This window comes from Planococcus citri, chromosome 2 (assembly GCF_950023065.1).
Source record: "Planococcus citri chromosome 2, ihPlaCitr1.1, whole genome shotgun sequence".
NCBI lineage: Eukaryota > Metazoa > Arthropoda > Insecta > Hemiptera > Pseudococcidae > Planococcus > Planococcus citri.
This window is the reverse complement of record NC_088678.1, coordinates 41965712-41979590: the sequence shown is the minus strand read 5'-3', so window position 1 is coordinate 41979590 and position 13879 is coordinate 41965712. Positions and strand designations below refer to the sequence as shown.

General features: G+C 32.1%; 1 protein-coding gene across 2 annotated transcripts in view; it reads left to right on the top strand.

The window, feature by feature from the left end:
- Window positions 1-127: 127 nt before the first annotated feature.
- Window positions 128-13879, top strand: part of myo (myoglianin) — a 37667-nt gene continuing 23915 nt past the window's right edge. The window contains exon 1 of one of the 2 annotated variants that reach the window (XM_065350261.1): window positions 128-345. The gene's annotated coding sequence lies outside the window, so the exon portion shown is untranslated. Of the gene's footprint in view, window positions 346-593; window positions 868-13879 lie in introns of those variants that run through there. The other variant, XM_065350262.1, reaches the window with a different exon arrangement.

Sequence of the window (13879 nt, the reverse complement as noted above, 5' to 3'; positions counted from 1 at the left end):
GAGAGCGAGCGAGAGAGATGAAATGAGTTGGATACTCGAAAAGGTGGTTATTTGGTGATCGGAAATGGAGTACACAGGTAAACAAGGGGAGCCATACTCTTTTCCCCTCACGGGAATATATATATAATTGTGTTCTATCTTGCAATATGTAATCTCTACCGTCATTGTTAGAATACAAACGGTATTTTTCGAATTTGCCGGTTCTTTTTCGTAGTACGAATTTGCCTTGCGATCGGTGCCGTCGTTCGATTTTTCATCGCGAATTTTTTTTTCTCACGAAAATTGTGTACCAACCTACGTAAATCATACCAATTGTTGCTTCGTACTTCATCGTAGATTTTAAAGGTGAGTTTTTTTCAGACGTAATTTTTTTTTTAAATTTGGGTCAAATTAAATTTTTTTCGCCACTTCGACGAATTTTTTTTTACATCGAATTAACTCGCGAAAATTTAAAAATTTTTTACGATCAATTAAAAATGCAATCTTGTTCGTGTTTCAGCTCCTTATGCGAAAATTTTATTACTTATCTCGTTCGAGTTTCGTGATCTGTTTATTTGATTTGGCAAATCGATCGCATAATAAACCAAAGAGTGTATCGTAGATGCAAGTAGGCGAATGAGATAAATCACGTAGTTCGATTGAAGATGAATCAATTTTTTTATTAAATTTCTTGCTCGGGATAATTTGTGCATTGTTCTTTATAGTATATGCATCGATCAGTGCGAAGTGCTTTTTATTTTCATCGCGAAAATCAACATCAAATTTTTCATCGTCGGTACCTACCTATACGTGAGATTACCTAACTTAACGAATACCTACTCACCAACGTATATTATATTTTCAACGATCGAATTCGTAATCTATCAAGTAATATGCTTAAATCATACACGCATTTTTATTACGTTAATTAAAAAAATCGCACACACCTTTAGTAAAATATTCCGTACGATGCAATTTGTAAATTATTAATTTCATTTAGTTGGCGTTAACTAACACGCTGTCGTAATCAAATTCTATATTTCTCACGTGCTGACACCAACAAATTACTTCCTTTCGTTCAAGCGACACGATAACGCCATCGTGATACTTCCTTTATAATAAATCGTTTAATTTTTTCTTTGTTTTTTAAACAAGAACAAGTGCATCAGTTATCAATCTCAAATTGTCCCATTGGCCCATAACATATTCTTAAATGTATTCTATGTATCTTGCATGGGCTATTTCCAAGGTTGGGAACGACGATACTATGTGGGGTAAATTTTTTATGCAGTGGCTTAGTTCAGATTAAAGATAAACAAATTCTCGTACTATCAGTTACCTGTACATCCTGTTTGTAGGTAAGTATAGGTAACTAAACTTCGCTGTTGTTTTTTTAAAATGTAAAAGTGATTTTAATCGAATGGTTGTAAAATCATTTGATTAATTATTTCCGAAAAAAAAAATCCAAATTTGAGACGAACATTTCAAAATAAGCCAAATTTTTCTGAATCTACCCAATTCCCTATCTTGACCAAGTGACTTATAAAATATTAATATTTTTTAAAAATTAATAGAGATAAAATAACACTTACAATTGAAAAATTACCCTGAAATAAAATTTGTAAAAATTATTTAGAGTGAACAAAAGAACTATGTAACGAAAGAATTTTTAGTGAAAAAACTCAGTCGTTTCGAATCATTTAAAATTAAAATCTTTGATCAATGCTCGTAAACGATGAAATTTAAAAACTGAAATACTGGTGGCATAAATTGGCATATTATGATTGAAAATTGAAGAAAAGAAAAAATTGAGAAGTTTTAAACACGTTCAAAATTTTTTTTAAATACTTAGGTAGGTACCTAGTTAAACTTATCAAAAATTTAAAAGGTAGAAATGGTTTTTAAATGGAAAAAATATCAAAGGAAGATTGTGTTTCAAGAGTTGGTGAGATTGTATCCAATAAAAAAATTACAATTCAAATATGTAATATTCAAATGTGCCTGACTTTTATGTGATTTAATGCAAAGAAATCCCCATATTTCCCATTTTCTAGTCAAAATTATTCGTGCTGAAAAAATTAAATTATGTAATATCAAATCACTCATCAAGTTTTAGTAGGTAATTTTTTCTCATTTAGTCATCTACATTAATTTATGTACCTATCTAATTGCATGCAATTTGATTAGATGTGTTCTTTTTACACTGATTTTGACAGATTTTTGAGAATCTGGATTTTGACAGATTTAGAATCTACAAGAATCTGCTCGGGTAGCAACTTTTGAAAATGGATTGGATTTTACTTCGAAAAAGAAGCCTTGAAGTTCTGAAAAATTGGCGAATGTAATCTCAAAAGTGTTGAAAAAGAGATTTTAAAAAACGTCAAAAATCCAGATTTTCGAAAATCAGCCAAAATCCGTGTAAAAAGAACACATCTAGGTATTGAGTCTGATCTGGTTATATTTTCAATCTGACTTCATCTGAAATTTTTTCGTCGTATGTTTGTTTAAAAAAATAGCTACAAATCAAGTGTCAATTCAGTTAATCTTTTCTGTGAAAAAAAAATGCAATTTCAATATAGAGAAATATCAAAAAACTCGCATATTTTCGAAAATATCATCATTGTTTTTTTTTCTTTTCACTCTCACCGTTTTAATTAATTAATGGAATTGGTACCATTGAAAATTTACAATAAACTAATTAGGTATTCATCTCGCCAACCGCAACTTGATCACTTTTTTTCATTCAATTAAAAAATTGAAAATTGAAAAAGTCGGACCAAAAAAAGTGAAGGGAAAGACAGAACGAATCAAATGGAAAAAATGAACGGTTTCAGGTTTTCAGATGTCAATTTCCCAATTTTAAGCTTTTGAACAAACTTTTCATTGGGAAAAAATTAGGTATCAAAGGATTGAAAAATTTGCATTTCCAATTTAATGATCGATGAAAAAAATGTAGATAAAATTATACAGTCTAGTATTTTAACTGCTTTGTTTAAAGCTCCTACTTCCTTTGTTCGCGAGCCACACCCATTTTATTGTTGTTTTTTTCTTCTCAAAAAATTTTGATTCCGGTTAAAATGATGAAAAATTGTTTTCTGCATTTTTTAACCACTAAAAATTCATGTCTGAAAACTAAAAAAAATGACACTGGATTGATATCCACCAGGTAGACTTGACATCATTCGCGATCATTTCAATTAAACTTTCGGACAACTTTAAAATTGAATTTGCTCGGTTCCAAGCTCAATAAAATCAGCACACAAAATCATTTGTAAAATTTTAATAATTTTAGCACCTATACTTTGAAAACATACCTGCCTAAATCAATATGCTTTGAAATTTCTCTAATACTTTTTCTAAACATTTTTCATTTTTAATAATTTAAAAAATAAATGAAATTGAGCGATTTTTATTTCTGAATTTCTATTTATAAAAATTATTCTCGGTAGTTTCAAGTTGACTCAAAAATCTGGGATATATTTCATTAAATTTGCAAAATTGTCAAAATGTTAGATCATAAGACCACTTACAGTCCAGATTTGTACAATTTTTTGATAAATACTCGTACAAACTAGCGATGAGATGATGGTAAACTTACGATAATTTCTCTTTGAAAATCGACTATCGTGCCTTAGAACTTCGGCGCTACTCCAAAAACCCTTATAAATTTTGTTTCCAATATTTTTCCAAAAAATTGAAAATTCCATGTCTTCAACTTTTAAAGCAAGTAAAAATGAAGATGTTCACTTTTTGAGAAGGAACAGCCAATCAGAGGTGATTTTTCGTCCATAAAAATCAAACTTTGCCCATGGTGAGTACTTGAAGGGGCAACATGTATTCTATACTTAGTTTTTCTGAAAGTTCCAGGGCTGCCTACTCATTTCAAAATATTATAAAAGTATTACAAAAATTTTGTCAAAGATGAAATCTTAAATCTGGTAATAGGTAGTTCCAGTGATAGGTACCTTTTTTTCGAAGGAGGTCAAAGTTGATTCGAGTAGGGGGAGGTCGGGTATTGTCTAGGAATCACTTTTCAATTTTGATGACAAAATGGTCCCATCTGCGAAACTAAAGGTGTTGGAAAACAGATAGAAAAAATGATAATAAAACACCAAGTTTTCAAAAAAAGAATGACAATCAAGTTTTTTGTAACTCTTTAAGACGAGCAAGAAAAGTTCTACAACAAATTTACAAAAATTTGTGACCCACTTGAAAAAGTAAATTTGAGCCTATAGCTTTACGAGTTTTGAAGTTGGGCTACCTCATTATAGAACTTTTTAAAAATAGGGTGGAAGTTATCATTTTATGAGAAGTGATGAATAAATTTTCATTCCAAATTGGCTACCATCACCTCTGACCATTCCCTCGTAAGAGATAGAATAAAATACACAAAGTGTTGTTTCAGTCAACCTTGCATGTGTATAGTACCTACACCTCAAGCTGGTTTTTTTGTAAGTAGGTAGTCAAAACCAATTCAAAAGATATAAAAAAAATTGAGATACGATGAGATGAGAAGTAATAATAGCATTACAATACAGGGAACATGTGTGTATGATAAAAATGACATATGGAATTCAAGAACGAAAGGGAAAAAAAACTTCAAATTGTAATTTTTCAAAAGGTTACGAGTAAATAACTATTAATAGGCTATACAACACAGGATATAAAAGTGTAAAATGGCACATTTATCAAAATACCACTTAAACATCTCATCGAGCCGATACACAATTACGTTTAATTAGGATAGGTAACGTTTTCCTACATAAATAAAATACACCTATAGAAACTCTAAAAAAAGAAGGAAGAAGAGAAAGAGAGAAAAAAAGGTGCTCTCGCAAAACATACGTACACAATACATTGTTCGTATAAATGGCCAAGCATAAAAAATATCGCTAATGGATTTGCAATATTTTATTGGAAATTTGACAGCGTTCAGCCGGAGCGTAAACGTAAGAAAGGAAATGCAATTGAAGGGTCGTGCGTACTGCCCACCATAATTATCTTCGAGTACGCGATGTTACGTGTTAGGGGGAAAATGCAACATGTCAAACCGGTTCCGAGAGGATGCGAAAAGCGATGAGTAATCGATGTGGCTTTTTCATACGAAAAACATTCCACCATCGGTTTGTTAAAAATGCCTATTTATTTGAAATCAACGAAACATATTATAAAACCGAGTTTTTCAAAGAAGCATTTTTTAAAGGTGTTTTTTTTCTTCTAGAAATTAAGTACACCTTGTTCATTGAAAGTGATACTTCTTTTTTTAAACGAATTTTCTGCATCTTTTGCGATAGAAACGATGGGAGTCAAAAGTCATTTTTTTTTCAAATGGATGCTTACATATTTAGATTGATTTTTCAAGTTTTGTGTACTTGGAAACGGATATCTTTGATGATAAATTGCAATAACCAAACAAAGCTTGGCAGATTTCATATAGGTGCCCAAAGTAAAAGTCTGTTCAAGTTTTTAGTTTGTCTGATATTAACGAATTACGAAAGCAAACAGTTTTAATTGCTGAGTAAACGTGCAATTTTTTCCCACATGAATCTGCAAACTTTGGGTAATTCAACTTGTAGTTGATATTTTGTTCTATTTGGCCAGTGCTTTGATAAGAGTTTTCAAAAATTATATGTATTAGCTATATTTACCTACCTAAACTCATCTTTACTTTAACGTGGTATGTACGTACAAAGAGTTTAAATGAAATTCAGCACTTTCTCTGGCGACTTCTTCCATAAAAGGCTCAAATTTTAAAAATCCATTTCTACCACTTCTAATATATTTTAATTCATGATAACACTATATTTATGTTCGGGTTGAAAATGGGCTTAATTGATACTGTAGCAGGGTGTCTAACAAAATTTCTCCGAAGAAATGCAGTACTTTTACAATATTAATTTTTTTTTATCCAGCTTACACCGACCCCCTCCCCCTCCAAGAAAAAAATATATTTTTGAACCGGTTGGAATTTGTCGATAAAATTTTTACAAGTATTAATTTAACAAGTGTTGCCATCTTTTGAGGTACAAAATGAACATTTTTTTTTCTTAATTTTCACCAATTAATTCATTTTGAGGTTTTTAAAAAATTTTAAATCAATGATTCTGAGAAAAAATACAGTACTTTTCAGGCAAAATGCAGTACTTGAAGTACCGAGGATTTCAATGCAGTACTTTTACAGTACTTGCAGTACCTGCAGTACCTGTTAGACACCCTGTGTAGACCTTAAAACAAAAAACAGAGTGGTTTTTCAATTTGAGTTGTTTTTGTTGTCAGGAGAGACGATTAAAGTTACAAAAATGGCTGTTTCTGCCCTACTTCAAGAGTTTGTAGGGACTAGGGACATCAGTATTGATTTGCGAAAAAAAAACAAAGGTCATTTTCGGATTCTACGCACTTTTTTAAGTAAACTACTTTTCCCGATTTTTGATTTTTGAAATTTCAAGAGCATACGGAAGATTTTTATTTGTACAAATGTTTTAAAACTCGGAGCGCGCGACGCTGGCGTTACTCCACCACGTACTCGTGGCGCGGAACTGTGCTCACCCGAAGTTCAAATTGAATTTTTCGTATTTAGAAAAATTAGTCTTATGCGCTTCAAACTTCGAAAATCAAAAATCGGGGAAAGTAGTTTACTTAAAAAAGTGCGTAGAATCCGAAAATGACCTTGGTTTTTTTCGCAAAACAATACGGATGTCGCTACGAGCCCTTGAAGTAAGGCAAAAACGATCATTTTCGCAACTTCGACAGTCTCTCGACCTGACCAGAAAACAACTCGAATTTAAAAAACTCACTCTGTTTTTTGTTTTAGGGTCTAAACTATCGATTAAGTCCATTTTCAACCCAAACACGTAAAAAAAAGTTGCCTAGTGTAATTTAACAAGAAGAGAAAAATTTTAAAATCTTCCGGAGTCTCGATGTTTTAAAACATACTTAAAAGAAAAATATTATCTAGTTGAAGCTCAAAACATAAGATTTCAATTTTCGTGGCATTACAACTTCAAGCTGTAAATACATAACAACTGAATTGTCATATGAATAAGTGCACCCAAATTTAGCTTCACTCTCAAGTCTCAGTTTAAAAACATATTTTTCACATTAAAATGAAAATTCAAAGTAATTTGTCACATCTCTACATTAAAACGCACAGTTAATAGCACAGCAGGAGTTAAGTATGAAGCCTTTTTATTTTAAAAAGAAAAAAATTTACAACAGCCACAAAACATATACTAATTTATGTTTAAAAATTAAAATGATGACAACCAACAACGCTTCATCGAATAAATTGAAAAAAACAAATTGAGATTATAACAAACATTACAATAGGTGCATCAGTCTTACAAAAATTCACCCCGAAAAATTGAATGCAAAATCAACATTCAAGGCTTAATGTAGGTACATTACATATGTGTACATATTACCTATTGATAAGCAGAACCACCCTCCCATTTCAACGTTGAAAAAAAAATTACAAAGCTGCAATAGAAAAAATAACAGGACATCGTACCATGAAAAGAGTTAACCCCATTCATCAAACATTCAGCAAGTGGTGCACCTTGAATATGAAAAAAAGAAAGAAAGAAAATAGCATCGGTATCAAAACGCAATACGTTTAAAAATACGCAATAAGTAGGTACACATACGTATTTGATCGACGAGGGCAAAGAGGGGAAAGAAAATCCAAACTGAATATAAATTTAGAACGCATACGTAGTCATTATCATACGCACCGTCTACATTAAGTAACTTTTGGTAGGTCAGTAATACCCCCCGGGTCGCCCTCATCATTCAGCCATTTCATACCAGGTGATCCAGGTAATACGCAAGAGGCTCGGTATTTATTGTCAGCGCTGTATGTATTGCCTATAAAACTCTTCGCAGGCGAACTTCTCACATTTTGTTAGATACGTTGGTTAAGAAAAATTGCCTCTTATCTCGCGCACGTATTCTAAAATTTGGTAAGCTAACATCATTTTTGAGAATAATTTCACCAACACGTCGAAGATTTTAGAATTTTCGATAGTTTATACATTTGGCAAGTAATACAACGTCCGAGCATAATTTATCGATAAAATTTTGCCAATAAATTGCCAGTACGTACAAGTCTCACAAAATGAGATCTGTTTTTCGCCCGTATAAAAAACCACGCGTACGCGTGCAATGTACAATTTAATGGCGTCAAAGTCGATCAAGTGCAGAAACAAGAAAAAGTAAAAATAATTGAAGAAAGAAAAAAAATACTTTCCCCAAAAAAAAAGAGAAAAAGGTATAGCGAAAATGAAAATCGCGCGTACATATATATAAAAGAAAGATGGCGCACGGGCATGGGCAGGGGCGCGTATCAAAGCTGGGTATTTTTTACGCAACCATTTGAAGCGCACTCGAAATTGGAAATTCGCGTTGTTAAAATTATACTCGAATTATTACAGCTCTTGATTTCAACCTTGATGTATACGGTTATAGCGTGAAGAGCTGTAGGAGTGTGTGTAAATTCGCCACTTAATAGTAGCAGAATGCATAATTCGCGAATACCCCACTACCGCCTTTCCACACGTACTTAAATTCCTTTTATTTCAATTCACGCAATGCTACAAGCACGTGTATTTAATTCGTGTGTACTTTTTATGATTCGTTTGAAGGCTGACACTAATAATCGCAATGCGTTTGTTAGCGATATGTAAAGGCACAAGACAGGGAGACCAATTACACACCACTCAAGGTCTGAAATTTTCAAACCCGGTACATAAGACTTGGTAGTGTTTTCACTTAATCATACTATATTGAGAAAGAGTACCCCTTTGCAAATGTGACCTTTATGTACGTAAAAATTTTTTTAAGAGTTCAGTGTCAATGCGGCTTTCTTAATATTTTCAATTATATCAGCGCACGGTTGTAATTTAATTAACATTCGCAGTACCGGGGGGAGGGGGAGATTCTCTTACACCCATTTCTCGCTTTGCCTCGCTCAATTAAAAATTCATCAGGTGTGATTTATTGGCAATAATCAGTCGGTAAAAAAATTATTACGCTGTAGTAATACATCTACTGGATTTTCAGTCATTATTTCGTACGTATAAATCATTAATCGATCTCGAGAATTAAATGAATTATGTACTCTAAAATCATTTCGTACAGATTTTTTCATTTCTAGCGAATCTTACCAAATCCAGGAATTATTCGCACGTTAATTTTTCTTAGAACGAAACGTTTTGAATTAACAGTCATTGATTCAATAACTCGAACTGCTTTCATCAGTCTTAAATTATATGATGCATAGAGACTAATAAGCCAAGAGTACCTCATGCCAAAAATTTCAACTGTCTAATTCAACTATCGTAAAAAATTTCCTTGAAATTACTGCTAGCTCGTGTAAAGAAAGGAGAATCCTAAAGAGAATTATTGCAGGGGTCAAAAAACTATAAATTATCAAAAATTAATTTTTATTTTTCAACTACAAAATTAGGTGTAATATTTCCCTATTTTTCTATTGAAGATGACAATTTCACCCATCCTTCGTCGAGCCTTCGCTCTTCATTTGTCAAATGAATCTAACTTCGCGACTAGTCCAGCATCAAATAATCCGAAATTTGGCTTTAAAAAAAGCCATGTCACTCCCAATGCAGAGTCAATTTTGAGCTACCAATAATTATAGAGTTTTCAAATTTTTGCCAAAAATTTTGTTCAAAATTGAACAGTTTTCCCATCTCCACCCCGGGCGTTGAGATCTCATTTTGACGTGATTTGCTAAAAAGTTTTCACTAGGCTGATCATTTTTGAATTTTTTAAAAATTTGATAGAGACCAGCAAAAAACATGGTCAACCTTATTAAAATGTAGAAAAAATTCCAAATTTTTAGGTCCATCCTTTTGAATGTTACCATCTTAAGAAGATATGTAATATTACAAATTATAGGTAGGTAATATTTTTTAAAGGAAAAATGTAATATTTTGAAAACTCTTGAACTTGATAAAAATGAACTTTAAACTTTTTTAATGGTCCGAAATCGGCGAAATAGCCTACTAAATAAATACTTGAGATATCAAGAGACCACTTGAACTAAAAAAAATATAATTGAAAAATCAAAAAATTGAAATTTTTAAAAAGTTTTAGTTAGAATAAAAGAGGGGGAGGGGGTGGCATGGCACCATGGAACTTCAAATTTGAATTAATGTTTCCAACGTTTTGGTTTTGATGAGGCTCAGACATGATTTTCTGGAAGGCTCGACCAAATTTTGAAAAAAATTGAAAAAAATCCACCTTAGCTCTTCATAGCGATTTTTTTCAAATTTCTAAACGGTTTCTTTAAATTTTTCTTTTCACTGTAAAAAATTTTTAAAAATAAAATAAAACATTTGAAAATTTTTCCAAATCTTTTCATCTTCAAGCAAGGCTGGAAGGGAGAAGTCAACGTGAATTTAAAAATTTGGAATTTTTCCGTTCTAACGTTTTGTAGAAGTTTGGGCATGGTTTTTTGCAGGGATCCACCGAATTTTGAATTGATGGACCTGGCTTAATTTTGAAAAATTCTAAAAAATATAAAAACTGTTCAAAAACCAAATATTGTTGCGAACAGAATGTTGAAAAAAACAAGAAATAAAATGATAATGAGCCCCTGTTGTACATAAACATATCGAATTTATACTGAAACTTTTAAAGTTAGACGATGAATTCGAAGATAGCTCAGGTTCACAGGTATCACAATATGATGAAAATTCCAAATTTTAAAAACACTTAACATGCGAAATCACAATAAAAATAAAACCATTCAAAATAAAAAATTCTAAATTACGTCACGATCACTGAATCAGAATAAAAATTCGAATGTGTATGAAAATAACAGTACACTGCACTTTTTACCACGAAACCTTTCGAAGTCGAATCTCTACAAAAACTAAACATCAACTGAAAAAAATTGCATTTACATACAATTCGGAAACGGCTAAAAAGAGTACGTATGTGTCCCAACAGGTCGTTAGTCACTCATAAATATATAATTGTTCGCTCCCAACGAATACCGAGTATAGTTAATAAAAATTGTCTGCGTCGGGGACAGCGGAATCTCACCTACGTACTGACGATTTCTTAATCAGTCAAATTGGCCGGTACATCCAAATGCATCAATCAATTAATGTCAACAGACACCGAGTGTTGAAAAATGAATCTTAATCTTCATCGCAAAAACCGCAAACCAATCAAAACTTATGGTCACATTTTCGAAATAAAAATCATGCAGGGTTGATATGATCGGTGGTTCCCAAACTAGATAGATAGGTATATTTTGACCAATTATTCTTTCATTTAAATCGTGATTATTTGGATTTAAATTTTAAATGGAGAAGAGAAACTACATTACAGATCATCTCATTCCTTTGAAAAATTTTTGTCACAAGATACTCGTAATAAATTCTAACATTTTTTTCTAATCCATAATGTTGAAAACAAACCTATAGGTGTGAAGATGAAACATGTCGTTATGTTAAAAAGTAGGTACACGTGTATTTCCATTTCTCAACATTTTGTGTGGATAATGTTTTCCAAAAAATAGATACCTAGGTATGGTATTTAATTGGCTTTACGTCATGGAGGTTATAATATCTATGTACTTTCATTTGGTGATGATTCGAAGATGACTATGAAACTATACCTAATAGATGGAGGTGCTAGGTACTCATTGAATGACGCATACGAATGGCAATATTACTGAATTCCAAAGCGTTAATTTGAATTATAAGAACGTAATCAAGACTCCCGTTTTCTGTCTTATGTAAGTAGTAAAAAAAAAGCAGGTATCTACTCGTACCTATCACACTCTTCGTCATTTTTTCACATTTTTCATCGAATGAATAAAATTACAAAAATGAAACACACTGACGAGATAAAAACTTCCAAAAAATTGATTTTCATGAATTTTAAAAATGTCAAAAATGTATGACTCATCGTTCAGAAACCCACATGTCAGTTCTGCCTGTCAGAACTTATATCTGTCCAACACTTACTATTTCACTGTCCCTCCTTACATCAGCACAGACTATCCCTACAAATAGATGAAAGATCCCTATTCATACCAGACGACCCTTCCGAAATTAAAAAAATCTTAGACCTAATTAAAAAACTTGACCTTACCAACTCGATTTAAATCTCATACGATATGGGTGTAATAATCAAGTAATTACAAACACCCAAAGGAAAAAAAAATGATCTAGTCACCAATAAAATACAGTTTCACTTTCATTATCTGTCAAACTACTCGCAGCCTATCTTTCCACACCGTGTGTAGGAAAACTTGACAAACAAACATGATCATCATGAAAGTCAAAGTCTCTTAGAGTAACTCCTATTAAAGAAATCGGAATTTTTCGTCTGGGATCAGTAAATTCAAATCAAAAATACAGCGTACCCATTAAAATATCGGTGAAAAAATTTATTCAAGTGAAATCAGTGATCGAAAGTCATCACAAATGGATGAAAACTGTTGGATAATTGTTATGCAACTATTAAAAGTACACTAAACGACCTTGAAAAAGAATGCAAAATAACTTGGTTAAAATGATGTATGAATCTTGTTTCTTCCGAATGAAATTTCCATACAAGAACAATGAAAGACCACGAGTGAACATAATCGAAAAAGAATAATTTTCAAACTGCATAAACAGGAAATGCGAAATTGTAAAAGAACCTATTTGAAGATGTAACCATGCGATATGCGCGTTCTCTCTCATTTTCTTGAAACGGTTTCTCAATACCTTCCTTCTTTGCAGAACTATACAATAAATTTTCCTATACAGATCAAAACCACTTCAGCACATAAGTCAATTCTCAAATTGAGTATTTAGAAAACAAATTTTTCGAGGGAGGGGGTAGAATTAAGAAGTAAACGGGCTAGGAAAATACTTGAAGATCAAAACATTCCTGTACTTCCAAGATGGGTTTTTCTTCAATAAGATAATAATGGAGTCTGCCTGGACATTAGATTAATTACCCCTTTAGATCCCTTTCTCTGTATCCACTTTCGGTTTGACGGGGATTATACTTCCATCATCACAATATCATGTCGAGAAAATATACTTATTTTGAAAATCTTACTTAATTACGTAGGTACACACAATCAATGTAATTACTGCAGACCCCATCTATCGTAAATATTTTAATCAGCGGTCATTGATTTGGCACAGGTATCAATGTTGACGTGTGCGCAATTACACACGAAATTATACCAATCGCTTTTTATTTACGACTATTTAATTTTAAAGTTCCGTCGCCGTGAAAATATTTACCATATCGAATAAACAATTCAAATTTCACCTTCCTGTGTATATGATGCACGTGGCTGACGAAAATTTTTTCAACTATTGTTTTTATGTATTGGGTCCAATGTCAAATATTGGTTTAATGTTCGTTAAATTAGAGGCGTTTGTTTGAGATGGTGCGATGACTTCGTAATATGCGCGAAATTTTCATATTAGGGGACGAATATGGGGTATCAAGTATCGAGCAAGTTGGCTGATGCGAATAGTATTCGCCACATGTTACCAGGTGCAAAGTATGCATAGAGAAAAGAAGCCATACCTACCCACTGAATGCGAATTATTTCACTTGTCAGTTCTTTTTGTAACACACACCAAAAAAAAAACAGACAGAGTGGTATGTAATTTAAAAAAATATCTAATTTTTCTGAAATTTTATCCCCTTTTAATTTTTTGGTTTTCAAGAATCAGCTGAAATTTGAAATTAATTGATTTTTATTTTTAGACAGCTCATTTTCATAAAAACAATCGAAATTTTATTCCAATCTCCTTGATAAAAATGTCGAGAGGAAAAAAACATGAGTCAAACATCCACTGTGATACCACACCTGGTCAGAAAACTCGTCACGTTGATCTAAACAATCGAAGATAACAGT